A 25,837-nucleotide genomic window follows, 5' to 3' on the forward strand; every position below is an offset into this window, starting at 1 on the left:
TGCATTGATCTATAGGTACACCAATTTCCTAAGTGAAATGTTTCACAAATACTATTAATACATCAAATGCCCTCCCACAATAGGACCTTTACTTCTGATACTTGCTTTCTTTGGAACGTTCTTCTCAGAAATTCGTATGATTCTCTCCCTCATATCACGAAGTTTTCTGCTTCACAATAGGCTTATCACAGCCATCCTACCTATAGTAACAATCCTTACACTCCTTCATTTTTCTTCTACTATATTTTACCTTTTAACATCTTATTATGCCTTAATTTATGGTTTGTTTTATTTCTTCACCACTATCACATAAGTTCACTGAAAGCTGAAATCTTTCTGTCTTGCTTTGTGTTGCTTTCCTGGCAACATTACCATTGTGTTATTGATAGTAAGCCATCAGTAAAGAAGTGCATAAATGATTAAATATTTTTCTGCTATGGAAACTTATCTTCTCAATTCTGTATCATTGAGACTCAGATAATTTACTCTCTGGGACATGATTGAGCAACTAACACTTTCTCACATTGGGATTACTTTCTTGATCAAAGAGCAAGTAATGAAGCCTGAAGTTTAAATAAAGGGGCTTTTAAATAAGAATTTGTAAGCACTGCATATTTCTCTGTTTCACTGCAGATATACAACCTATCACTTGGAAAGAGCACACATAATCTATTATATTTTGTTTAACATAATAGATACAGACTATTAATGCCATATGTTTCATGAGAATGGTAGTACTAGAATTTTTAAGACCTGTATAAAGAATTTTATAGAGAGCTTCCCAATAGCTATTCCATATCAGCGAATGGCTGCTCTCCAATATCTACTCTTTTTTATTAATAAACTTTAACTGTTATTGTTACTGTCAAGCACAGATTTGCATATTGGGTGTGTTCTTCAAATAGCGAAATGCTGAACCCCATAATAGTTCTTGGAACTCAAGACAGATTTGGAGTCATCATCCTGTTTACAAGATGGAGTCCTAGGTGGTTAGGTGAACACAATTTGAATTCTTTATTATTCTTTCCTTTTGTTGGCATTACTGCATTATTCTCTTTTCCCAGATGAAACACTTCATGAAGTTTATTGCATTTGCTAATTAGATTAGCAATTACCAATTAAGCTAAATTTCAAAGTACCAATCAGATTTTATACCTTAATTAGTTACATTATTACTAATTAGAATAGCAGTTTTTACTTAATGGGTTATGTGCAAATTAAGATGATTCAGTCCATTTTTAAAGCCTACATATATTTTACTAATTGGTATAGTAATCAAGAGCTCATATTTGAATTTAATATGTCATATTAGTAAAATGTCACATGACAGTTCAAGTCTGTATGTAATATAGGAAAAAAATATTAGGACAAACAAGAGTTAACTGAATTTAAACTTTTCCAAAGTTTGAGTTGAGATGAGTAATGCTTTGGAAGACATGTATAATCATGCTTTGGAAGACAGATAAAGTAATTCCTCTACTAAGAAAAACAAGAAGAGCTTAGTATCTATTAATAATATTCAAAGAACACATTTTAGAAATATGGTTCTTTCATCTGGCAGTTGGTGATTTACATACCTTTTGGTGGGTAGTAGCTATGAATGCACTGGCTCTGCCAGAAGCATGTAAATTAAATTACAATTTTTGAAGTTTTCATTGGGTTTTGACACCTGGATTCCAAAGTTGTTCAAGTATTGATTTCCTTTTACTGACTATTAACAAATATTTTGAACAATTCTACTGCCAGATGTTTTCTTACTATATTGTACGTACATAAAGAAAACATAAAATCTTAGGAGCATAATGAAATAGACATTTGTAGTAAAGGCTATGTTTTATAAAGTGACTACAAAATCTTAATTATATTGACAATGTACTACATTTATCACATTCAACTACCTTAACAGGTGGCACTAGTGGTAAAAGAATCTGCCTGCAATGCAGGAGATGCAGGAAGATCCCCTGGAGAAGGAAATGGAACCCCACTCCAGTATTCTTGCCTCAGAAATACAATGGACAGAGGAACCTGGCAGGTTCCATGAGGTTGCAAAGAGTCAGACTCGACTTAGTGACTAAAAACAACAACAACTACCTTAACTAAGTTAATGTGCTTTTGCCTGACTATACTTACCACATTTAATGATTATTTTAGTCAGTCACAACTGTTTATATTGTTTAGCATAGTACTCTAGTCCTGGACCAAACACAGAGTAGACCTTTTTTAGAGGAAGAACATTGACTGAAACTGCCCACCCTGGCCAGGCACCATAGAATCTATTTGCATGAGTTGTTTTATGACAGAAGGTCCTGGTAAAGAACACGGAACTAATAAGCTGCCACCAACCACAAGAATTCAGGAAAGTTCAAAGGAGACACAGCATGTCTGACCACCTCCCAGAATCCTTCTCTCTGGCATCCTTCTTGGCTGGACAAGGCCTGTTCTACCAGGAAGGACTCTGAATCAGAATGACTGGGTAAAGACAACCCAGAAACTAATCCCATCACCATAAAACCCCAAACTGCGAGCCATGTGGCAGAGCTGTTCTCCTGGGTTCCCTTACCCTACTGCTCTCCGCCCTTTCCCAATAAAATCTCTTTGTCAGCACATGTGTCTCCTTGGACGATTCATTTCCAAGTGTTAGACAATAGCCAAGTTTCAAGCCCTGGAATTGGTCCCCTTTCCTGCAACAGAAAGAAATATAGCTTTAGTCATTGATAAACATGTATAAATTCTGAAATTGCACTCTGGCTCATAAACAGTGCACTATTATTTAATGCACTCCAACTCTTTGGTCTTAGCTATGATCCTAGTGTAGTAAAAGATAGCAAAAAATTTCAGATTAGCAAATACATATATTTTAAGACACTAATAGTTTAAAAGGAGGTCTACTATCTAATTTGGGTAGCATGTATATCTCTCGCTCTTTATATCTCAAATCAGTTTTTGTGTATACCTATTCCTGAGTTGCTTATATTTGCATATCTGTCTTTTTGCAAAGGAATTTTTTCAGGATTCCATCCAGGAATCTGGCATGCAAATGGTTAAACAGGTCTGTGATCAACTCTCTTTTTAGAGGGGACTTCTCTGGGAAAGAAGAAAGTTTATCCAGTCTAATCTTCCTTCAACATGTTAATGACTAAAATTTTGGCAAACAAACCAATGATAATACTATTGAAATGGTTCATACTATGGTGTGCTTTTTTCAGGTTGGACCACGTTGACTATAATAAGTCATGGTAAACAAAATTCAAAGCTTTTAATTTATGGGACAGTTCTATGTATCTCTCTTTGTTGGCATCTGCTTTGAGATTATTCATCAAAACTGTTAGTAAAACTGTCTTACTGGGTCAGATTTCTTTCTTTCTTTTTTTTTTTTTTTTTTTTGAGCCAACTACCGTAGGAGGAGTTTTTACATGGTAAGGGACTATAAACAAAGTCATCTGAATGACAAATCTCGCCTCCTTGCCCTACTCCATATTTCTGATTTACATGACCGAGATTTGACAATCTCATCTTTTGTGTTATCATAGGATACACTTAGTGTTTCAGGTTAACTGCATGCAACACTAAGTGTTAAACAAATTATATCATTGGATGAAAAATACAAAGTCACAACCACTTAAAGTGGCTAGTATGTAAGCATATGGGACAGTGATAGCATGCTTTTTTGGTGTACAAATAGTCTGAAAAATTCACCCTTTATTTAAGAATCCAATAGTTAATGCACTCTAAAAATTCTTTGTCTATTAAACTTAAGTATAAATCAGTTCAGTTTTACTAGGATTTGTGGAAGATGGATAACAATTAAAAATCCATTAGCTTTTTGTGGGTAGGGGCATAGGTTAAAGAAGTAGGAAAGGAAAAAATCAAAGATTAATTTTTGTTCATCTATTTCAATACTAGTATAACATAGTCCCACTTACTTTAGGGTTTGATCTTCCCTTTAATTTTACTTTTATTATTTTATTTTCTTCTAGTTTTTTCTCTTTAGACATAGACTCTGCTTTCTCTTAATCATATTCATCTCTTGCATACTTCTCTCCCTACAAATAGCTTCTGTTAAATTTTTGCATGTGTCTTTATGGATATGTTTATGTCTATATGCACACATAAACTTTTACATTTCTTTCTCCATTTCCTTTGTCTTTTTTTTTTTTTTCCTAAAGTCCAAAAAGTGCCACTCTATTATGTAAGTTACTTTTATCTTTAATCAAATTATTCTCTATCATTAAATATGAGCTCTTAAAAAGCTTAATATTAAGGAAGATTTTACAATGTTGATGATCAACATTATAAAATCTAATCTCCTTCTGCCGTGCTCCCACTCCTGCCCAATTCTCCCTAAAGGCCTTTCTGGTAGGTAAAACTGGGAAGAACTCATTAGGCTCCAAAGAATGTGAGTTAGTTTCTACTTCTTGATGCTATAAGTCTTCAGAGGTCAGCTCTTAATCTGTCACGGGGAAGTTTGCTGAGATTAGTTATCCAATAGAACTAAGTGGCTCAAGTGGTAAAGAATCTTCCTGTGAAAGCAGGAGCTGCAGGAGTTGTTGATTCAATCCCTGTGTCAAAAAAATTCCCCTGGAGAAGGAAATAGCAAGCCACTCTGTTATTGCCTGGGAAAACCCATGGACAGAGGAGCTTGGCAGTCTCAAAGAGTTGGACACTATTGAAGCAAATGAGCACAGCCCTAACTTACCCCTTACTGATGTTAATGATAACAGCTGTTGTTTTGGTACAGTTGCTAAATTGTGTCTGATTGTTTTGTGACCCTATTATAGCTCACCAGGCTCCTCTGTCCATGGGATTTGCCAGGCATGGGTTTTGGAGTAGGTTGCCATTTCCTTCTCCAGGTGATCTTCCCAACCCAGGGATCAAACACATGTTTCCTGCATTGGCAGGTGGATTCTTTACCATTGAGCCACCTGGGAGGCCCGATGCTAACAATATTGTACTCAAATATCAATCTGTTAAGGAATAAAGTATAAGGGAAAGGGTTAGGAACCTAATTATTAGGTAGGTTCCTTTAAAGACCTCAATGAATTGTTATTTCTTTAACCTATCAGTGGACAATTAGGTTGTTTTTAGATTTCTGTGTTTGCAATAATTTGGTAATGAAAATATTTATACCTACATTTTTGCATATTTGTATGATTTTTATCTCTAGGCTAAATTTCAAAAATTGAAATTGCTGAGCCAAATATTCTTTTACATTTAAAATTTTTATAGATACTTCCAAGGTGTGTCTAAAATTTTCACTAACTTACACTCACAATAATCTTTAAAGTCATTTTTTAATTATGACATTTGAAAAATTGATTATTCATTTTATCTTCATAGAATTTAGCAAAATAGCATACACACTGTCATCAGTCAGTTTTTCTGTTAATTTCATACTTATATCCTAGATATTTTTCTATTAAAAATTTGTTTGTAGAGACTTCTTTTATATTAAAGAATTTTATTCTTTCTCAGCATACGGGCCCAAACAGTATTTCTTTAAAGTTGCCCTTTATTTTTGACTTACTCTTTATAAGTCTTCGTCCAAGCTTCCCTGGTGTATCAGAGGGTAAAGCATCTGCCTGCAGTGAGGGAGATCCTGGTTTTCCTGGTTCAGGAAGATCCCCTAGAGAAGGAAATGGCAACCCACTCCAGTATTCTTGCTCAGAGAATCCCATGGATTGAGGAGCCTGGTAGGCCACAGTCCACAGGGTCGCAGAGTCAGACACAACTGAGTGACTTCACTCACTTCACTTTATAAGTCTTTAACAGGCATATGTTCTTGGGTTTTATGTAGTTAAGTTTCTTACTGTTTTTATTTATGGCTTCTGAACATCAGATTTAGGAAACTCTTTTTTCTAGTCACTTCAAAATGATACAATAGCTATCATTTTCTGAACATCCACAATTTTGTCTGCATTGAATGGGAAAGTGGAGTGATGTGTTAAGCCTGGTTGTTTTCAAATTTTCTTCCCATAGAAGTTGAATAACATTTGAGGATGGATCAGAGATAGCAGAAAGTGAAGTTGAGCCACCTTAAGCTGCTAAAAAAAGCCAAAAGCAAAGAAAAGTGTACATAAAAAAGAAATCTTGGAAGAACACAGGGGTCAGAAGTATATGTGGTTGGGAGGAGTTGATAAGCTTCTCCAAAAGAGGCTGATTCAAAAGATTGAGAATTTCTTGCTATGTAAAGTACTGATAGAAGGAAAGGGCCAATAATAGGTGATATTTTCCTTAACACTGAATGATGGGAAGATTGTATCTATTTTCCTTTCAGTTTGCTCCGATTTCCAAAACAGCTTTGAACATAATGCTCTATTTGCAGTTCACTTACCAAGAATTCAGACTTATTCAAGCATAAGGAATACCTTAGCATCCCAAATGTACTTATTTCCTTACTCTTTGCTAGTAAATTATGCAATAAATGTTATTTTCAAATATGGACTCCTAAAGTCTGATTTGTAATCTATCGTGGTTGGACAGCAAGGAGATCAAATAAGTCAATTCTAAAGGAAATCAACCCTGAATATTCATTGGAAAGACTGATGCTGAAGCTTAAGCTAGCTCTTAGTCAAACTAGATTATAATTTTAAAAAAATTTAATCAATTAAATACTTTTAGTTACAATGTGATAACATTAAATTTACAATTAAAAAAAAATTTTTTTAACTATACAATATTGTATTGGTTTTGCCATGCATCAAAATGAATCCGCCATAGGTATACACGTGTTCCCCATTCTGAACCCTCCTCCGTCCTCCCTCCCCATACTTCCCCCCGGGTTGTCCCAGGGCACCAGCCCCAAGCAGAATCAAGTGTTTTACATTCACTGGATTGAACATTTAAATATATAAAATATCTTTAAGCACCTGAAGCATTAGAGGAAATTTTGTATAATTTTGATAAGTGAGAAGAATTAAGATGGAAAAATAAAAAACAATTTAGGGAAAGTAGACACAACTATATTGAACTAATTTTATTGTTTTATTTTGTTATTTTATTTTGGTATCAGAAGTATCTACCATAAAATATTACATAGCAAGTAGCACAATAAATATGTAAAATGCATGTGACATCAGATTAATATACATAGTACAATGAATATCTCAAAGTGATCAGAAAAAGACCAGTCTCTTCTCAAATAGACAAAATATTTCAGTAATCAATTTAAATTAGAAAACTAACAGCCAAAGAAGTTATGGCAGCAACCTAAAGCATTTTTGGTTAATATCTCCATTATTATCACTTTACACTAAATTTTGAAAGGCAAAATAGAACTACAACCTCTAATTCTGGTGAGAATGTGAGGAATGGATACTCATACAGTGTTAATAGAAATAATCATTGCTTATTGATATAATCAAAGCAATCATTGCTTATTGCTTTTAAGAAATATACATTCTCTGGTTTCCTTGGTGGTCCAGATGGTAAAGCGTCTGCCTGCAGTGCAGGGAGACCTGGGTTCGATCCCTGTGTAGGGAAGATCCCTTGAAGAAGGAAATGACAACCCACTCCCATACTCTTGCCTGGAAAATCCCATGGATGGAGGAGCTTGGTAGGCTACAATCCATGGGGTCACAAAGATTCTGACATGACTGAATGACTTCACTTCACTTCACTTTTTAACATTAAAAGAATAAATTAACCACCTATCTTTTTTTTTTTTTTAACAGAAATACTACTTTTGGGGATATATCACATAGAAGTAAATATCCAGTGCACCAGCCCCAAGCATCCAGCATCGTGCATCGAACATGCTGATATATAGCAAAACCAATACAATATTGTAAAGTTAAAAAAAAAAATAAAACATTAAAAAAAAGAAGTAAATGCCCATATATGGATACAAGTTAGATACAGTTGCAGATGTAAATATATGTATACATATACATCAGTTCAGTTCAGTTTAGTCATTTAGTTGTGTCCTTCTCTTTGCTACCTGGTGGACTGCAGCACGCCAGGTTTCCCTATCCATCACCAACTTCAAGAGCTTGTTCAAACTCATGTCCGTTGAGTCGGAGATGCCATCCAACCATCTCATCTTCTATTGTGCCCTTCTCCTCCTGCCTCAGTCTTTCCCAGCATCAGGGTCTTTTCCAAGGAATCAGTTCTTAGCATCAGGTGGCCAAAGTATTGGAGTTTCAGTTTCAGCATCAGTCTTTCCAATGAATATTCAGGCCTGATTTCCTTTAGGATTGACTGATTTGATCTCCTTGCATATACATATGTATATGTATAGATAGATAGATAGAAATATATTACCACATTTGTTTACTGAAAAGATACTGGCAAAATAATTAAATGCCCGTAGATATTTACCAGGTTTTCCCTGGTAGCTCAACTGGTAAAGAATCTACCTGTGATTCAGGAGACCCTGGTTCAATTCCTGGGTTGGGATGATCCCCTGGAGAAGGGACAGGCTGCCCACTCCAGTATTCATGGGCTTCTGTGGTGGCTCAGTGGGTAAAGAATCTGCCTGCAATGTAAGAGATCTTCGGGTGTTTGATCCCTGGGTTGGGAAGATCCCCTGGAGAAAGGCATGGCAATCCACTCTAGTATTCTTGCCTGGAGAATCCCCATGGACAGAGGAGCTTGGTGGGCTACAGTTAATGGGGTTGCAAAGAGTTAGAAATGGCTAAAGGACTAAGCACAGGTGTTTATCATTAGTGTCATGTAGAGATATCGAATAATACTAAGACACTGTTTCAAAAAAGATATCTCTATAGCTATTGACTATTGTGCTATAAATTTAAAAAGCAAAAAGATTTGAGGATAATTTGAAATGTACAATTATATTTTGGTAAAACAGCAACAAAATACCTTAAGTGTGAGTGTGTATTAATGTTACAGAAGGAAATATATCAGTCTGTTAATACTTGTTAGTGGGTGGAGAGGAAATTTAAGGTTAGTGATTTTAGAATAGCTACTTAATTTATGCATTGCTAAATGTCTACAGAGAATAGATTTCTACTGTTGTAAATATTAAATACAGATTTAAGAAATGTGGAAATAGACAATTGGAGTCAAAGTAAAAAAGAATGAAAAACAAAGGTCTTAAAATTTTTTTTATTATTATGAAACATGTTTCTTGGGTTCCTAACTTTGTACATTTTTTAAAAATGACTCACAGACTAAGAAGTTAACAAACAATTCTGTTGTGAATAGGTCATTTTCATCGGACTCTGAGTGTAAATTTTTAAATACATATGCTACTACTGTACACTACATGACAAAAGTATGTCTAACTTATATAGGAATTTTTCCAGTCTCTGCTGGAATGCATTCATCCTTACATTAGTTCTCAAATCAAATTCAAAATTATATATGGTTAAAGGGTTAAAAATGTGCTGCTTGCTAAGGTCAATTCAGACAAATTAGGAAATAGCTGCACATTTAAATAGATTATGTTTTCATATAATTAGGATGATTTTTAAATGGAATTTGAAATTTTCTAAGATAAAAAATATATATCCAGACATCACTGATATTCTAGTTTAGTAGTATAAAACAATTTGAAAACAAATGGAATCCTTCCTTCCCTGGGGTATCATTTGTCCCAGGCTCCATTCAGGTGGGTCTAAAGCTGGTTCAGTTGAGGACCCTACCTAGAAATATAGGGGCTTCCACCACTAGTACCACCTGCTCCCACACCCTCACTAGGTACTCTTGCTAAATGGACAGGGGAAAGGGGAAATCTAGAAAAACATAGATTCATGCAACAGAAGTTTATCCCAGTCACATTGAGTCTGAATGACAGATAAAAGCAGAACTGATTTGCTGTTCTCCTGAGTGCCTTTCCCAAAAGTGCCACATATCAACACTTTTAGAAGTAATATGTTGACAGGATAGTTATTAAAACTATAAAAGTAGAGGAAACATATAAAAGTAAAACCTGGAGGCTGTCAGAGGATTGTGCTATTCATACCAGCTTCTTCCCATCCAAACAACTGCATGGACCCTGCTGAGATTTGCCCCTTGGCTTGGTTCCTCTGAAGATGAAACCCTGACTTTCTTTTTTTTTTTTTTAATTTTATTTTATTTTTAAACTTTACATTACACCTCCCAGAATATTGGAAATAAAATAAAAAATAAACAAATGGGACCTAATTAACCTTAAAAGCTTCTGCACATCAAAGGAAACTATTAGCAAGGTGAAAAGACAGACTTCAGAATGGGAGAAAATAATAGCAAATGAAGCAACTGACAAACAACTAATCTCAAAAATATACAAGCAACTCCTACAGCTCAACTCCAGAAAAATAAACGACCCAATCAAAAAATGGGCCAAAGAACTAAATAGACATTTCTCCAAAGAAGACATACAGATGGCTAACAAACACATGAAAAGATGCTCAACATCACTCATTATCAGAGAAATGCAAATCAAAACCACTATGAGGTACCATTTCACACCAGTCAGAAACCCTGACTTTCTTAATCCCTCCCACTTTTCCCCAACACAAACAGCACCAAGAATCTGTGCTTCTATGGAGCTCAGTTTAAAACAAAGCATAAAAATCACTGCTTAATTTTTAGGCCCAGCAAATAATAATTAAAAAACTTTTTCTGAATTGGAGAAACCTGAAATTGCAAACAGAGTTAGGAGAAATATGAAATTATATTTACTTGTGGTATCCCCCTTTATTTTTAATCATTTTCAGCTCAAATTCTCCATATCTTATTAGATTGAAAGAATTAACTGACTTATTCATTTGCTTATTCATTAATTAGATCAAAATTTACAGTATGTATTCAGAGTTCTCCATAGAAACAGAGCCAATGAAATATATACACACACATTTATGTGTGTATATATATATGTGTTTATATTTACTTATATACTTATATCTACCTATCTATATCTGTCTATATATCTATATACTGAGAGAGGTTTTAAGGAAGTATTTCATGCAGCAAATTCAAAATCTTTATGGAATCCTGGAAGGTTAGAGACCCAGGGAAGAGTTGCTGTTTCACTTCCAGTCTGAAGACAGTCTGGATGAACTCTTCCTTCCTATTTAAGGCCCCCCAGTCTTTTTATTATTTTTTCTTAAGGCCTTCCACTGATTGGATGAGACTCACACACATTATGGAGGATAATGTATTTTACTCAAAGTCTACCAATTTAATATTAATAACACCTTAAAAAGAGGAGAGTGAAAAAAGGTTTGAGGCTCAACATTCAGAAAAGTAAGATCATGGCATCTGGTCCCATCACTTCATGGCAAATAGATGGGGAGACAGTGGAAACAGTGACAGACTTTTTTTGGGGGGCTCCAAAATCACTGCACATGGTGACTACAGCCATGAAATTAAAAGATGCTTGCTCCTTGGAAGAAAATTTATGACCAACCTAGACAGCATATTAAAAAACAGAGACATTACTTTGCCAACAAAGGCCGGTCTAGTCAATGCTATGGTTTTTACAGTAGTCATGTACAGATGTGAGAGTTGGACTATAAAGAAAGCCAAGCACTGAAGAATAGATTCTTTTGAACTGTGGTGTTGGAGAAGACTCTTCAGAGTCCCTTGGACTGCAAGGAGATGCAACCAGTCCATCCTAAAGGAAATCAGTCCTGAATGTTCATTAGAAGGACTGATTGAAGCTGAAACTCCAGTACTTTGGCCACCTGATGCGAAGAACTGACTCCTTGGAAAAGACCCTGATGCTGGGAAAGATTGAAGGCAGAGGAGAAGGGGACAACAGAGAATGAGATGGTTGGATGGCATCACTGACTCACTGGACATGAGTCTGAGTAAACTCTGGGAGTTGGCAATGGACAGGGAGGCTTGGCGTGCTGAAGTCTGTGGGGTCTCAAAGAGTTGGACATGACTGAGTAACTGAACTGAACTGAACACCTAAAAAAAAAAAAATGTACCTTTATAGAAACACCAAGTCTGGCATTGGATGAAGCATCTAGCCAAGTCAAATACATACATTTAACCATCACACTGATTTCCAAATACAAAAATCCTAAAAATCTGTCTTTTGGTAGAGGTGGAATGGGAGGAGAGAGAAGGTAAGGGGCAGACATAAGGTTAACTAACTGTATTGCAAATAGGAGAAGCAAAGTAACAGATACTTTTAAAATATCAAGGGAGCTGAGAGTAAGAAGTGAATAATTTTGCGTGAGAGAAAAAGAGGTGCACTGATGCTCAAGATGTCTTCCTCTTGTCCAGAAATTTGGCCCAGAAGAGCAATTGCTCAAGTCAGAGAGAAATTTAAAGAGATGTGTGAATCTCCACCTTGGGGCTCATGTGGAAATTGTTCTAGGCTCAGTTCCAAAATACTTACAAACTTAAGCTGGGATTCAGTTTTATAGTGAAACTTAATATGCTTTGGGATCTTTCTTAGTTTGAGGCATTGTCTTTGAAAATGTCATTCCCCCAGATAGATTTTATTTTATAAGCATTGTCTATAACTGTTTGTTTGAATAAATGTGCAGAGTTTTTGGAAGCCTGGTTTTAATTGCTTTATACTGTGAGCTTTGCAGTTTTTCCTTCTGAAATTTTCATAGTAGAATCTTCAGCAAATTGCAAAGTTTTGTTTTTTGTTTTTTTTTTTGAGTTTTGGCAACTAACTTCACTTTGAGCACAGTGGGCTGTCTTTTTCCAGCACACTGCATTAGAGAAAAAGTTCTTCACCCTAAGGGTTTTTAGAGTTTCTTTGTTCAACAAAGAATTTTATCATACTCCTGAAAGTGGATCTATTTCTTTCAAGACTTAATTTGCATGATCATTGACAAATCAAGCCAGACACTAATTAGCTCTCCTATTGAAATTAACATATTTTATGTGTATTAATGTGAATATCACAGGAGACACTGTCAATCTAGATTTTATTAAGGAATGTTACCTACCTTCCAAATAATTTGTACTGGCAGAAGTTTCTAGAATCCAATCTCATCTTGAACTATTCTCCTTGCTATTTGTGTTTGGTCACACTAGCCTTCTAGTTCCTTGATTTTTTAAGACTTTTCTGATCTTAAGGTCTTCATATTTCCTGTTCTACTGGGCTTGGAAAACAAATTTCCTGTTTCTCCCATAACTTGCATTTCCTCATCCTTCAAGTCTTACCTTCTGTTTTACTTCCTAAGAGAAGCTATCTTTGACCATCCAGCTGTAGTAGGCCTCATCATCACTCAATTTTCATCTGTGGTTCATGTCTCTCTATTACAGAATATTCTTTATTTCCATTAGATTATTTATCATAATCTTAAATTATTTTATTTATTTACTTACTCCAATAGTCTGTTTTCTCCATTCCATTAATGCTTCATTAGAACAAGGAATTTGCTTCCTTTTTTCCCTAGAGTTGTATTTTTAGCACAAAATATAAATCTAATTATGTTTCTAATGAAACATTGGAAACAAAACAATGTATTCATGACAAAAAAAATGTTATTGGAAGTAAGTGTCTTAGAAAAAGTCATATGATTTATCATTATGTGAGATCATTTATTTACTGTAGTCTTTGCTTTTTGTTGTCTGACTTGCATCAGATTATAAACTATGTGAGAGCAGTGAATAAATTGATTTATCACTGAATTCTTTGGGACATAGTATGTGCTTATAAAATTATACTCTCTGCTTTATTTTAAATGAGATGTCAATAATAATACATATCAGACTCCTAAGTAAATACAGAGAAAAAGGCCATATACAGAATCTACAAGAGGAAATGATTCACAACTTTGAATCATTTGATCATACCAAGGATACAAAATAAAGGATTATACTGAATGGAAAGCATGAACACTTTGTGATGTTATTGCTTTGGGGAGAGTTACTGCTCTGCTGGTCACCTCGCCTCCCACTTCATTCACTCCTCTCAAACCTAGAGAGGAAACACAAATAAGATCAGAATGAGACTTGCTGCTGCTGCTGCTGCTAGGTCACTTCAGTCGTGTCCAATTCTGTGCGACCCCATAGACGGCAGCCCACCAGACTCCCCCGTCCCTGGGATTCTCCAGGCAAGAACACTGAAGTGGGTTGCCATTTCCTTTTCCAATGCATGAAAGTAAAAAGTGAAAGTGAAGTTGCTCAGTCGTGTCTGACCCTCAGCGACCCCATGGACTGCAGCCCTCCAGGCTCCTCCGTCCATGGAATTTTCCAGGCGAGAGTACTAGAGTGGGGTGCCATTGCCTTCTCTGGAATGAGACTTGAAGAATATATAAATATGGAGCTGACTCAGTCTAAGGAATACAGTCTTCTGGGCAACAGAATAAAAATGGGAGGGACATACATTCTCAGAAATTTTCATTGCTGGAGGTGAGCACAGTACCTTTCTCTTCCTGCCTTCAATATTTCCCAGCTTCAGGGTCTTTTCCAAGGAGTCAATTATTTTCATCAGGTGGCCAAAGCATTGGCTCTTCAGCTTCAGCAATCTCACAAGGGATGTGGATTTGATCCCTGTGTTGGAAAGATCCCTTGGAGAAGGAAATGGCAGTCCACTCCAGTATTTTTGCCTGGAGAATTCTGTAGACTGAGGAACCTGGCAGGCTACACACATACACACACTCACATGCACACATGCATGCACACACACACACACAAGAAATCTTGGCTTTAGGCAAGACTGAGCAGAAAACCAGCACTATTTAACCCTCTTACAATTGTAGGAAGAATTCAATTTAAAAGGGGAACACCCAGCGAGACATTTTTGTCATGATCCTCCTGCTCTGGGTCACATTTCATTTTCCATATGGGGCTCTTTGAAGAGACCAGCTCTCTGTTCCCTGACAGCCTGGGGCCACTGGTGAGTCAGCCAGCTTGCACACCGACATAGCACTCCCAAGCCTACCCTGGATTCCATGTAGTGTGAAGGACTTAGGAATTCTTCTATACACAGGGAGAGTTGAGGCAATTGCTGAATGTGAGTGGGCAGGTCGCCAAAGGGAATCCCTGCTAGGTGGGGAGTAATCCTGCTCTTGAGGTCTTTAGGAATGACCAGTTTTCCTGAAGATGAAATGAAAGTTATACCAGTACTAAAACTGTGCCAGCAAGTACTGAATCAAGGGGCATGAGGGTGCCGATGATCACATGTTCTGATCCCTCTAAGATTCAGCCCACTTGTTAACAAGCCTCAGGTTTCAGCATTGAAACTCAGTATTATACCTGGTGTCCAGAGGAGATCATCACTGAAATCAGAGGAGCCAGAGGATGGAACAAAATCATACTCCTGTAGATTGCATGAATGTACTCCCAGCATTGGAAGTTATTTAAGGTCCCACTTTCTGTATGCACTGCAGATACCATCTGGTAGTAATATGGAAATGGAAAGGAAACCCCAAAGATTAAGATTTATCAAGGAAATAGACAAGACTGAATTATCCATAGTGATTCTTTTCATTATTGGATAAGATTAAGTTTGTCAAGTTGGAATAAGTTTGTCTATCCTCTATCTATTTATCTACCTACCTATTTTTTCCACACTACTCCTCCCTAGTGCTAGTATGATAGATTAACATAAGCAAGAAAAAATATGATGAAAGATTATCTTTGATTATTTGAATGCATCCCTGATAAATGCATTATAAAAAGAAAAAGATTCATATTAATGTAATCTTACAAACACAAAAAGGAAATACTTCTGGTTCTATTATTGACAGTTTCTTCAGATGAACTTCAAAGTTAAATTAGAATTGGTTTGAAGGAAAAAACATTAAGAAATGGCTTATAAACCATCCTAAAATTGAACATAATCTGATTTCATTTATAAAACCGTTCATCTCTTCAGCTTACTTATTTTTTTAATTAGTAAATGATTTTATTGTCATTTTATATTATTTTTGATAATTTTGTATATTGCAAAATGATCACATAGAAAATCTAGTTAACATTTGTCACCATACAAAGCTACAGAAGAATTGTTTTTCTTATGATGAGTACTTTTAAGATTTACTCTTAGCAATCTTCAAATATATAATACAATAGTATTAACAATGTTTGTTTAATTTTCAAATACTAGTTACTCTTTTAAAAATTTGATTTACGATAGGAAGTTACATTTGCAGTATACTTTTCTCATTGTCCAGATATGATTACAAGTCTCCTCATTCAGCAGTCCACTTGTCTCTATTATTAAAAAAATGTAATTATTTATTAAAAGATGTCTCCCAGAATTGTATTCTATGTTGATTTATGAATTTATTGGTAAATTCAGCAATTTAAGAGTTCAGCATTTTTATTTTTCTATCCTTTCCTTGTTTGGACAATTCCTGTCTGGACAGTATGCTGTAGTATTTGTGATTCCTTCCTGAGCATTTGAGCAAATTCCTGCTTTCTTATTAATTTATCACCCTCACCTTATATCTCAGATTTTTATCTGATACTCTGAGCTTAACTTGCTATGGAAAGTGGGATAGCAGGATGCATATTGGAAATTCACAGATAAATGAGTTAATATACTTATTCAATAATTCAGTTTCCTCCGTGATTAAGGCATTTGCTAGAGATGCTAATAGAGTAAGTTTGAATTTTGTCCTTAAACACCTGGTGTAGGTGCTAATATGTAAATAAGCAAAAAAATTGTTCCCAAAGGAGAGCAGCAGTGACTGCTGGAAGGAAGATGGATTGGCATAATGAAGAGCTGAATGCATGTCATTTTAGCTGTAGGACAAAAAAACATGTCATCTTTCTGTGACCATGAGGCAAAGGAAAGATATGCTCTCATATGCTCATCCATCTCTCTGCTGATTGATAATAAGATTCATTACAATTATTTAGCATATAGATAAATGAAATTCAATTTTGTATTTCTATAGTTTGAGAATAATCCTATAGATGACAGAGGGAGACTCATTCTACATAAAATTACTTAAATTAAGGTTTTCAGTTCAGTTCAGTTCATTTCAGTCGCTCAGTCGTGTCTGACTCTTTGCGACTCCATGAATTGCAGCACGCCAGGCCTCCCTGTCCATCACGAACTCCGGGAGTTCACTCAAACTCACGTCCATCGAGTCAATGATGCCATCCAGCCATCTCATCCTCTGTTGTCCCCTTCTCCTCCTGCCCCCAATCTGTCCCAGCATCAGAGTCTTTTCCAATGAGTCAACTCTTTGCATGAGGTGGCCAAAGTACTGGAGTTTCAGCTTTAGCATCATTCCTTCCAAAGAAATCCCAGGGCTGATCTCCTTCAGAATGGACTGGTTGGATCTCCTTGTTTTAAGTTTAATAAACTCTAATGACTCTTTTCAAATGTAGAGCAGTGTTGTAAATGCTTGAGGGTAGAAAACAATGGAGAAAGAGGAGATCCAAGGTAAATAAGGAATTACAAAAAATATACTTGTATTCTTGCTGCAGTGAATTTTTAATAATTGTTATGAAGCAAGAGCATCAATACAAATTGAACACAAACCAAAGATGAGCTTGAGAGGACTTTCAATTTTGTGAAGAGATCAGATTTATCAATAAAGCAAATTATTTTTTAAAAATGGATTCTTTTGTGGCTCAGTGGTAAATAATCCACCTGTCTTTGCAGAGGACACAGGTTCGATACCTGGTCCTAGAAGATCCCACATGCCATGCAGCAACAAAGTCTGTGCACCGCAATTGTTGAGCCAACTGTCCATGGGTGCTCTAGAGCCTGGGGAACTGCAATACTGAGCCCATGCACTACAACTACTAAAGCCTGTGTGCCCTAGAGCTCGTGCTGTGCAACAAGAGAAGCCACCACAGTGAGAAGCCCACACACTGCAATTAGCAAATAGCTGCTGCTCATGATAGCTAGAGAACAGCCCGCGCAGCCACAAAGACCCAGCACAGCCAAAAAAATTAAAAATAAATAATGTAGACATTTAACATTGGCTATGTATGAAGCAATAAAAGTATTGGAAATTGGAAATGAACTATAGAAGAGGAAGGGGGAGAAAGGCTCATAGTAATCCTTACCTAGCATCAGGCATTTTTTTTACAGGTTTACCTGAATTATTTGATTTGATTCTCACATTTACTTTATGAGATAGATGTTTTCCTCCAGTTTTACATATGAGGAAACTGAAACTTATCACTGAGGTTAAATTGTCCAAGCCTGTGTGTTTATTCTATTAGTCAGGAGAGTTGAGGCCATGCTACCTATCAAAGAAACACCAACAATTCTTAGAGGTGAATAGAATAAAGGTTTATCAAGTCTGTATCTTGCTCATGAATAGTCTCACATGGTTTAGGAAGCCCTCCTCACAGCGATGACCCAAATTGCTTCTACATTGCTGCTATAACACTATAGTCAACACATCAGGAACACACAGTTCTCAAGGTCATCATAGACATAACCCATGTGTGATGGGATAAGGGGAATAAGGGATTGCTCAGGGGGGATAATGACCACCACTCAAAATGGTGAACATTGCTTCCCTCATAGCCACTGACCATACCACTCATGTGGGTCCAACTTAGTATAAAAACACTTTGATAACAGTTGTCTTGTGTGCTCACAGAAGGACATGGATTGGTGAACATCAGACAAGTCTCTACTGCAGTTATGGAGTAGAGTAGTCAAGATTTCAACTTAGACTTATAGGGCACACTCTTAATCACTAAGTATTCCTTAGGAAGAAATATTTATAATGCAAGGGCTTCCCGAGTGTTTCAGTGGTAAAGAATCTGCCTGTTAATGCAAGAGATGCAAGAGACACAAGTTTGATTCCTGGGTTGGGAAGATATCCCAGAGAAGGAAATGGCAACCTGCTCTAGTATTCTTGCCTGGAAAATTTAATGGATAGGGGATCCTGGTGGCCTACTGTCCATGGGGTCGCAAATAGTTGGATACTACTGAGAACACATGAACACAAAAAAACTAAGCAGAAAAAAACCCAAACCAATATGGGAGAGTGAAAGGAGAGGACTCTGATGTGAGCACATCTCATCAAACTCTTACCAAAATCACAAGTGGCATTGAAGGTTGGCATTTGTCCTTTTGAACAAAAAAGATGACACATCAGTACTGCACTTTATTCTAAATCAGTCTTTCTTTGTAAAGGAAAAAATTTATATTCTTAGGGCTTGCTAGTCTTATTGCATAGATTTATTATAATGTTGTTTGTGTATCTAACCTAAAAAAGGGGATAAATTCTTCATGCTTTTCTCTCTTATTCAACTTTAAATGTAAAATAAAATTTACACATGAAATGCAAGCATATCTGCAAAACCAATAAAATTCAGACTAACATCAATTTAATATGACAGATAAGATTGTTTTGCTGAATCCAAATTGCAGTTCCCATTCTGACTATGATTCTGATTGCTGTGTTGCTTTTTTCTTTGATTTTGGCACATCTCAACTGCTGGTCACTCTATGTGGCCTCATATTTCCTATAATTGTTTCTATTTGAATAACTGGGAAATATTTGTTCATGTGGTACTATCTAGTATCATTGGCTATGGTACAAAATACCGTGTTTACATGTTAAGTTGGACTCAATTCTGTCTTTATTTGCCTGTGATTTCTAAAGTTCAATTGACTGTCGATCAATCACTCAATTTTGTCCAACTCTTTGTAACCCCATGGACTGCAATGATACCAGGCTTCCCTGTCCTTCATCATCTCCCAGAGCTTGCTCAAACTCATATCCATTGAGTCAGTAATGCCATCCAACATCTTGTTCTCTGTCATCCCCTTCTCTTCCTGCCTTCAATCTTTCCCAACATTAGGTTCTTTTCTAATGAATCAGCTCTTTGCAACAGGTGGCCAAAGTACTGGAGTTTCAGCTTCAGCATCAGTCCTCCCAATGAACGTTCAGGACTGATTTCCTTTAAGATTGACTGATTTGATGTCCTTGAAGTTCAAGGAACTCTCAAGAGTCTTCTCCAACACCACGTTTGGAAAGCATCAATTCTTCAGCATTCAATCTTTATGGTCCAAATCTCACATCCATATGCGACTACTGGAAAAACCATAGTTTTGACTAAACAGACCTTTGTTGGCAAAGTAATGTCTCTGCTTTTTAATATGCTGTCTAAGTTGGTCATAGCTTTTATTCCAAGGAGCAAGTGTCTTTTCATTTCATGGCTGAAGTCACCATCTGCAGTAGTTTTGGAGCCCAAGAAACTGAAGTCTATCACACTTTCTATTGTTTCACCATCTATTTGCAATGAAGTTATTGGACTGGATGCTATGACCTTAGTTTTTTGAAGGTTGAGTTTTAAGCCAGTTTTTCACTCTCCTTTTTCACTTTTATCAAGAGACTCTTTAGTTCCTCTTTGCTTTCTTCCATAAGAGTGGTGTCATCTGCATATCTGAGGTTATTGATATTTCTCCTAACAATCTTGATTCCAGGTTGTGCTTCATCCAACCCACCATTTTGCATGATGTACTCTGTGTATAAGTTAAATAAGCAGAGTGACAATATACAGCCTTAATGTACTTCTTTCCCAATTTTGAACCAGTGCATTGTTTGATGTTTGGTGCTGACTATTGTTTTTTGACCTACATACAGGTTTCTCAGGAGGTAGGTAAGGTGGTTTAGTATTTACATCACTTTAAGAATTTTCCACGGTTTCTTGTGATCCACACAGTCAAAGGCTTTTTTTGGTGTAGTCAATGAAGCAGAAATAGATGGTTTTCTGGAACTCTCTTGCTTTTTTGATGATCCAGTGGATGTTGGTAATTTGATCTCTGGTTCCTCTGCCTTTTCGAAAATTAGCTTGAGCATCTGGAAGTTCACAGATCATGTATTGTTGAAGCCTGGCTTGGAGAATTGGAGCATTACTTTACTAGCATGTGAGATGAGTGCAATTGTGCAGTAGTTTGAGCATTCTTTGGCATTGCCTTTCTTTGGGATTGGGATGAAAACTAACCTTTTCCAGTCCTGTTGCCACTGCTGAGTTTTCCAAATTTGTTGGCATATTGAGTGTAACACTTTAACAGCATCATCTTTTAAGATTTGAAATAGTTAGACTGGAATTCCATCACCTCCACTAGCTTTGTTTGTGATGCTTTCTAGTGATGCTTTCTAAGCCCACTTGACTTCACATTCCAGGATGTCTGGCTCTAGGTGAGTGACCACACCATCATGGCTATCTGGCTCACTAAATTTTTTTTGTTTAGTTCTTCTGTGTATTCTTGCCATCTCTTCTTAATATCTTCTGCTTCTGTTAGGTCCATACCATTTCTGTCCTTTATTGTGCCCATTTTTGCATGAAATGTTCCCTTTGTATCTCTAGTTTTCTTGAAGAGATCTCTAGTCTTTTCCATTCTGTTGTTTTCCTCTATTTCTTTACACTGATCACTTAGGAAGGCTTTCTTATCTTTCCTTGCTATTCTTTGGCATTCAGATGGGTATATCTTTCCTTTCCTCCTTTGCCTTTAGCATCTCTTTTTTTCTCAGCTATTTGTAAGGCTTCCTCAGACAACCATTTTGCCTTTTTGCATTTCTTTTTCTTAGGGATGGTTTTGATCACCGTCTCCTGTACAATTTTACAAGCCTCCATCCATGGAATTGGCTGTAGGCAGACTGATTATAAATATAAATGCAAACATGGGCACTAAAGCTGTCTTAACAAACTCAAAATGTAGCGAATGTTTTTTAGTGTAGAACTTACAGTTTTCTACAAATACCTGGGGATATATAAGGGCCTGTCCACAAACTGATAAATGATGTTTTAGTGGGTGGACTCTTTAAAACTGGAGATAAACAGGCATTTCTTGTTTTACTGTGCTTTATTTCACTTAGCTTATACTGTTTTTTACAAATTGATGGTTTGTGGCAACCCTGTGTCAAACAAGTCTGTTGGTGCCATTTTTCCAACAGCATTAACTCACTTTGTGTCTGTCAAATTTGATAATTTTTACAATTTTTATGCTTGTTCATTATTATATTTATTATTGTGATCTGTGATTTTTTTTTTTTATGTTCCTGTTGCAAAAAGACTACAGCTCACTAAAGGCTCAGTTCTGAATAGCTTATTTACCAATACAGTATTTTTAATTAAGGTATCTCTATTTCTTGATCCACAGAAGTCATGGGTAATCTAAACCAGCTTGGAATTCAGTTCTTCTTGTCTGCATCCTGGTACTTCATTGCACCTGACTTGTAAACGTTACACTTATTTGACATGAATTATTTTCTGCAATGCATGTGAATACACGAAAAGTAGGTTTGTTGAGCAGGCGTTGTTAAGTTTACAAGTTACAAGCAAGGGTAAAACCTGAAATTCTGATGGACACCTGCAGTAGTAGAAATTTGTATTCTAATAAAAGTTCAGGGTCTTTTATTTTTAAAGGTCTGAATTATCCAAGAGCAAAATAATATATTATTTGATGAAACAGGAATTCAAGCCCAAATGCAAACTTAAGGCAGATATATCCACTTTATTATATTCTTCTTTCATTTTCTTTTATATTTTTCTACCTTATTTGATGTCTATCACATCCATTTCCCTTCTTCCCTCCTCCTCTCTCTGCCTTTATATGCTTCATCAGTGAATCAGCTATGGAATGCATATTGCCAGGCATTATGCTAAATAAGGTGATTCAGATGCCTAGGAAGCAGTCTTGAATTTCAAGGAGATTTCAGTCTATTAGGAAAAATAGATGGAAAAAGAATCAATAACTTACAGAAATGATGGGCCTAGCGCTGTAATTGTCAGGGAAGGAAACAGCTAAACTTAACTGGAGCAGGTTAAATCAAGGTCAGGAAAAGTTCTGAGGGTAGATGAGGGTCAAAAGAGCTCTCTTTTACATGGAGTCTCTAAGGTTGTGTAGTTATTCACGTGGTCATGGAGACGTTGGGGAGAATGGCATTACAGCACATAAAACAGATGAGAAAAAAAATACATGCACAGATGAGGATTTTCTTTCAGGTAGAGAGCCTGTTAGTTCTGTCCAGCCTATTACTTGTGGTATTATGTTTATGTCCACTAAAAACACCTGCAGTGTTTAATAAGCAAGGCAGTATCTAGGTCCTCTCCCCAAAGATATGTTTCATTATGGAGGAATCAGCCTTTTAAACAACTTTGGTAGTTTCTTAAGCAGGTGGTCCACAGACTGTAGTTTTATGAACTGTTCCACATTTGCTTTGCAAATATGATACAACTGCAGGCGTTTTTCTTTTTTTTTTTTTGAGGGGCTGTAGCCCTGGGATTTCTTTGGAAGGAATGATGCTAAAGCTGAAACTCCAGTACTTTGGCCACCTCATGCGAAGAGTCGACTCATTGGAAAAGACTCTGATGCTGGGAGGGGTTGGGGGCAGGAGGAGAAGGGGACAACAGAGGATGAGATGGCTGGATGGCATCACTGACTCGATGGACGTGAGTTTGAGTGAACTCCAGGAGTTGGTGATGGACAGGGAGGCCTGGCGTGCTGCGATTCATGGGGTCCCAAAGAGTCGGACACGACTGAGCGACTGATCTGATCTGATCTGAGGGGTCAATACCATGAAATAACTCTTCATAAGAGAGTGAGAAGGATTGTTGCAGATGCAGTGGTTAAGGGCTATTAACTTCCCAGTTAATAAGAGAGAACTCTGAGAATCCAAGAAGGGGAAGTGCCTCCTGAGGTGAAATGAGAGGATAAAAACTGTGAAAGTCACAGTAGTGCCTAGGGTGAAGAATTTCTAAGAATAGAGATATATAATGGTTGATTTGAAATTCTCATGTTTTAATGATAACCCTCTATCACCCCACCAAATCTTTAGTGGAGACCACTGCACAAGTATAGTCTGCTTTGTGTGAGTGCTATTTGTTTTAAATAAACTGAGAAAGATGCTCTGTTGGTGTTGTGCGGGGGCCACACTGTGTCAACTTGGAATAGCCAATATTTTTATTTTTCAGGGATTTTGTAAGATGTTTGTTAAATACAGACATTATCAAAAATTATCTTATATAAACTTATAAGCAAATAACTCACATTGAAAGCAAAGTTAATAACTACTGAAAACACCACTTTTAATTACTTTAGTACTACTGTTACTTTTGAGGTTATTGATGTTGATTGTATCACTGCATGTGTGAGTGTGTATTTGTGTATAGATACAGTACTATTGTGCCTCTTTACCAAACTCTATTTTTAGTGACCTAATAGCTTAAATCATCATGGTGAGAAAATTTGCAGCATAAAAACTGTGAAATACTACAGAAAAAGTCTTGTATTTTGTTTTGTTTGCTTATTTATTTTTTGAAAGCTGATTGTTAAAGATTTACCTATACACCATTCTCTTAGTGGACTATTTTATATCTTTTTTTCCTTCTTCTCTTCTGTCTCCCCTTCTCTGTTTGCAATTTTGTCTTCCTCTTTCTTCTCTTCTTCCCTCCTACCTTCCTTCCTTTTCTTTATCTCTCTGTTTTTCAGTTCCTTCTTTTCTTCCTTTTTGTCCACCCAGCATTCATTTTCTTTTCTAATGGCTACAATATGTTCACTTTGTTTTTGGGACCCACCTACTGGTACTAACGGCCTGTCTACTTTGGATAACATGATTCAGTGGAGCATAGGATTTAGGGTAAACCAATCTAGACAACTACAAGTTTCAACTTCAGCCATAGCTGATTCAGGGAAATGTACTTGACTCAAGTCAGGCTATTTACAGTGAAAATTTCTGCTTGAAATTCTAGAATTTCTGTTTTAAAGGCCTGGGAAATAGTCAACTTCTTTTCTGCTCCCCAGGTAATGACTTGGGGTTTGCTGGAAGTAATTTAGTGGCTAAAAGGAAAGGTGATTTGAAAATGAAGCCAAAACTTTTAAGGAACTTAAAACATAAGAAAGTAAAGCAGATTTTGATTCTATCACTTGAGTCCTAGATTCAGCCACATCTGAACTATTCACCTTTTTGAGCCAATAAATTGCTTTTTTCATTAAGTACTTTTTGGGAGGGCTTTTATGTATAGTTACATAAAACTTTCTAACTAAAACAGATTGAGCTCTATATATTGGTCAAAGTAGTATAAAGCAGAGATCATGTCTATGATGAGATAATGTACAAACTGGAGAAGCAAGAGTCAAGACAGAGTATTTGGTGACAGCATGGATACACATGTGGAAAAGAGAAACTGAGCTCTCACTTGGCACCAGTGGTGAATCACATTATTTACTTTAATATGTTTAACTTTATTATCTGTTAGTCCTTGGCTTTTTATAGTAGTTACGTTTCATTCTTTTGTTACACGATTATAGAATCTGTATTCTTGGTTTGCTTTATGTATCTTACCTATAGAGTTAGTTGAAATATAAATTCTTGAGGATAAGGACTGCATATTTTCAGCTTTTAACCTCACATGCCCTGGTACCTTACTTTGAAGTCCTGTTCATTAAATACTTTTGACTAACTATTGCATCTTAGAGATACATTAATTTCAAAAATGTCCTGCATTTCCACTATTTATTATGACTCTTTTGAAAATTATATATTACCCTAAAGTGCTTCAGTGAAAAACGGATAATAATTTGGGCAAATTAGATCAATAACTTCTATGATAACTTACAAAGAAGGAGGTTAGAGAAAATGATAGAAAATAAATTTTGCTATTAAGAAGTTCATGCATTAAGTGGGACTTAAAGTAGTTTATTCCTAGGGTAACCATACATTCTAGTTTGCCTCTCATCTGGTAAAGTGATTAATGGCTTTCTCTTTAAATCTCAACAGTGTCCCAGTTGGGATGATAAATTACATTGCTCAGTTTTTATTCCAATGGTTCTCAACTGTGGATGTTGATCTATATTACCTGGGGATAGTATTTGTTTTTAATTATAAAATGTTCTGAATAATTATAAAAAATAACATAAACAACAATAACCTGTAGCTGCTGCTGCTGCTAAGTCACTTCAGTCGTGTCCAACTCTGTGCAACCCCATAGACAGCAGCCCACCAGGCTCCCCTGTCCCTGGGGTTCTCCAGGCAAGAACACTGGA

This window comes from Bos indicus x Bos taurus, chromosome 6 (assembly GCF_003369695.1).
Source record: "Bos indicus x Bos taurus breed Angus x Brahman F1 hybrid chromosome 6, Bos_hybrid_MaternalHap_v2.0, whole genome shotgun sequence".
In the NCBI taxonomy this organism is placed as follows: Eukaryota; Metazoa; Chordata; class Mammalia; order Artiodactyla; family Bovidae; genus Bos; species Bos indicus x Bos taurus.